The sequence below is a fragment of the Amphibalanus amphitrite genome, unplaced genomic scaffold (assembly GCF_019059575.1).
Source record: "Amphibalanus amphitrite isolate SeventyFive unplaced genomic scaffold, NRLGWU_Aamphi_draft 000044F_arrow, whole genome shotgun sequence".
NCBI lineage: Eukaryota > Metazoa > Arthropoda > Thecostraca > Balanomorpha > Balanidae > Amphibalanus > Amphibalanus amphitrite.
This window is the reverse complement of record NW_024881540.1, coordinates 400,399-404,711: the sequence shown is the minus strand read 5'-3', so window position 1 is coordinate 404,711 and position 4,313 is coordinate 400,399. Positions and strand designations below refer to the sequence as shown.

The window sequence follows — 4,313 nt, the reverse complement described above, 5'->3', positions numbered from 1 at the left end:
GTGGGTCCCATATGCGGTGAACATGGGCCAGATGGGCCCACGTGGGACATGGGCTACAGATGGGTTATCCATATGGCCCCATATGGGATAAAACTGGGCCAGGTGGGCCAAACGCATGTGGGCTGGAGATGGGCATCCCATGTGGGTCCCATATGGGGTGAACATTGGCCAGATGGGCTCACGTGGGACATGGGCTACAGATGGGCTACCCATATGGGCCCCATATGGGATAAAAATGGGCCAGGTGGGCCAATCGCATGTGGGCTGGAGATGGATATCCCATGTGGGTCCCATATGGGGTAAACATGGGCCAGATGGGCTCACGTGGGACATGGACTACAGATGGGCTACCCATATGGGCCCCATATGGGATAAAATGGGCCAGGTGGGCCAAACGCATGTGGCCTGGAGATGGGCATCCCATGTGGGTCCCATATGGGGTGAACATGGGCCAGATGGGCCCACGTGGGACATGGGCTACAGATGGGCTACCCATATGGGCCCCATATGGGAAAAATGGGCCAGGTGGGCCAAACGCATGTGGGCATCCCATGTGGGTCCCATATGGATCACCCATGTAGGCCCCATTTAAGTTACTCCAAGAGCATAAAAGCAGTGAAAATGTCAGGTGACTGTTTTTCATGTGAATTTTGGACTCCAAGTACATCAAGTTCATACATGATGCCATATGGGGTCAATGTAGGCTGGCCCATATGGGTCCCATGTGGGGGCCGCGTGGGTCTCATATGGGGCCTACGTGGGCTTGCCCATATGGGTCCCATGTGTCACCCACTGCTATTCCCATGTGGGGCCCATATGGAAGAGGTGGGGGGCCATGTGGGCCCCATATGGGAACCATGTGGGCATGTTTGCTGGGATATGAACATTTCCTTTACTACAAAATGTTGGTATCTGACCCGTCACCTATCTGGGCTGGATGCGGGCAGCATGTGGGCAAACTGGACATCAACAAGCTGGGCACACCCAGCCGGGGCCCACATGGGGCCCGGCCGCCCACATGGACAAAATTTACTACAAAACTTTGTTAACTGACCCGACACCTAGGTATCTGGGCTGGATGCGGGCAGCATGTGGGCAAACTGGACACCAACACGCTGGGCACACCCAGCCGGGGCCCACATGGGGCCCAGCCGCCCACATGGGCAAAATTTACTACAAAACTTTGTTAACTGACCCGACACCTATCTGAGCTGGATGCGGGCAGCATGTGGGCAGACTGGGCACCAACAAGCTGGGCACACCCATCCGGGGCCCACATGGGCAAAAGTTACTACAAAACTAATTGTTAACTGACCCGACACCTACACCATATATAAACATTTCCTTTATTACAAAATTTTGTTAACTGACCCGGCACCTATCTGGGCTGGATGCGGGCAGAATGTGGGCAAACTGGGCACCAACAAGCTGGGCACTCCCATCCGGGGCCCACATGGGGCCCAAATGGGCAAACCCCAGCCAGCATGCCCATGTGGGCCCCACATGGGCAGTTGATGGGCATGGTAGGCTAGGTGGGCCATGGGCTAGAGATGGGCAAATATGTGGGCTGCATGTGGGCCCCACATGGGCTGCCCACATATTTTTGGCAGGCATAATGGTTGATAATGAGATTGCTTGCACATGTACGAGGGCATATCCAGGAATTTTGGTGAACACAGGCATTCACGCGGTGTTCCTGTATGGTGGGCTTAACATGGGCACTGCGTGGGCAGCCCATGTAGTGGGGTGTAGGTGGGCTGGATGTGGGCAGCCCATTATTTATTTTTTCATTGTCCAATGTGTATGATATTACAAGAAAAAAGAACTCGCTGTTTAGTCTCATGCCTCCAAAATACACTTCGACGTCGTGAGGAAGTCGCATAGTTGATCGTTTGTGAGACCAGCTACGGCTGATATTGGACAGTCAATGTTGTGATTGTGTCGTATGATTGTGTCGCCTGAGCCCGCCCCTGCGCGGGCGACCCGCCGGCGGAGCTCGGCCCACCGGACGGGGCCTGGGGCCGCCTCTGCACCGCCCGGGGCGGTGACCGGCCGACCGACTGGCGGGGCTGCGGCGTCTGGGCGGGCCAGTTGGCGTTGAGACTATGAGTGGTGTGCGTGTCCAATAAAGCCTTAATTCGGGCGGAACCGACACATGGCGCGGTCGGTATCAGCTCGAACCCGCCCATAGTGAGTACAAAGTGCGATGAACGAAAGTGAAAGGAAGCAGGAAGGCGTAGCCGTGGCGGCCGCGCCGCAACCACGACCGCGTTCGAGTCTCTTCGGAGAGGCGCGCCCGCAGCGACGCCAGCTGTATCGCTAGTTGGTCGAGTCGCAGCTGTGACATCAGGACGTAGTCGTCCCATCTCTCCTTCCAGAGGTAGAAGGCGTCACTGCGGTCGGTGGAGATGTCCAGTCGGTCAGGCCGGATCGGCTGCAGGCTCGTCATACCACAGCAATTACGAAGGACTGTTCTAGAAGCCCTCCACGCCAGCCACCTGGGGAAGGAGAAGACGAAGGCCCGCGCAAGACAGATCGTCTACTGGCCCGGGATCTACCGGGATGTGGAAAATGTCACCCGCTGCTGTACCAGCTGCCAGAGAGATATACCCGCTCAGCAGCAAGAGACCATGATGAGGAGACCGCCAGCGGAAAGGCCGTTCGAACTACACATCGACTTTGCCGATCACGCCGGCAGGAAGTACCTACCTCGTGGCAGTGGACAGATACTCCGGGTGGCTGTTTGTCGCCGACCTCGGTGTAAGCGTCCCCGCTTACACCGGTCCGAAGGACGATAGCAGGCGTCATGACGAGCGCACTCGCTACGCGACTAAGCGTAAATGGACGGCACGGGAAAAGGGCTTTCGGCGGTACCCGGCTTTTTGATGTCGTGTTCAGTAAGTAATGGTTTTATCTCTTTATTTAATTGCCCAACTCCCTTGGACACCTGATAGCGGATGTCAGAATAACAGCAGCACTCCCATTCATATGTTATTTCAGATGTCGTTAATTACTGTCCGATTAGCGAATTCCAAGCAGCCGACTTATAAAGCACTAATGTCCTTTGTGTCCATCATAATCGGACCTTGTACGTTTATTCTGCATCAGATTATTTCCTGCAAAAAAAAAAAAAAAAATTCAAAGTTCATTTCTCAATTATTCAAGTCAAATCAGATGATGTTACTTTTAATGCAGGTAAAATACAGAATCATGGTAGAACACAGCACGGGCAATACACAATTCGCTTATGTGTCTGCACATTTTACATTGCTGGTGCTTATTTTACAGGAGCCGTGCGGCGGAACGGGCTTACCCAGGACACCAACAACGGCCAGCTGGAGGTGGCGCCACGAAAGTGGTTTACGGGTGCCAGGAACCGCGACGGAGGCCGCCAGGAGAGGAGACCAGCTGGAGTTTAAGCGGAGGAGCAGATGAGAGAAGAAGTCTAGAGATGAACAGAAGAGAGGAGAGAGTTTAAACAGCATTTTTGTGTTTATCGATAATATAAATATTGATCACTGACAGTTTGTTTTGTTGCGGTGGCGAACGTTCAGCAATGATCAGGGGGAGTGATTGAAATAGCAGACATCGATTATATTATAATCATATTGAAATTAAAGGGACCCTCCCACCTTTAAAAAAGTTTATGAATTGGCATGAAAGTGTTGTCGCTCGGTTCAGAAAGAGCGAAAACGAATATCTACCAAATTTCACCGAAAAATATTCACCGGGTTTCAAGATATTAGACTTTAACTTTTGTTTACTTTTTGGGATCTCCGCTGTTCCTAGCGACTTTATTTAAAAGTGCGGCATTTGTTGCGCGCAACGCAGCATATACCACCGCGTGCTACAAAACGTTTTAGTCAAACATTTAACGGACGTTCGAAAGCCTGATGACGTCATCAGATTTAAGTGCCTATACCAATACATTGTGGCACTTATTTGCACAGATGTCAAAATCAAACTCAAATTTCTTTGCGATGAAGTAATTGCTGGAGAAACGGTTTTCACGGCACTGATTTTCAAAGAACGTCCATCAAGATGGCTATCTCAACTCAAATCTAATGTTAAGGTGGGACAGTCCCTTTAATTGTAGGTTCTAGTGGGAACTAAGATGGGCTTTGGTGAATATTTATTGATTAACAAAAACGATGCTAGGGAGGTGTGAGCCAGCATGGGGCCCACCTAGGGCCCACATCTGCTGGCCCACGTAGACCCCATATGCTACCCACCTTGAGCCCATGTGGGCCAGCCCAGGTGGGCCACATAAGGTACCCATCTTGAGCCCATGTGGGCCAGCCCAGGTGGGCCCC

General features: G+C 52.3%; 1 long non-coding RNA gene across 1 annotated transcript; it reads left to right on the top strand.

The window, feature by feature from the left end:
- Nucleotides 1-1,490: 1,490 nt before the first annotated feature.
- Nucleotides 1,491-3,522, top strand: LOC122377408. Its single transcript, XR_006255859.1, has 2 exons — nucleotides 1,491-2,897; nucleotides 3,289-3,522. It is a non-coding gene; the product is annotated as an uncharacterized LOC122377408 (long non-coding RNA).
- The last annotated feature ends 791 nt before the right edge of the window (nucleotides 3,523-4,313 follow it).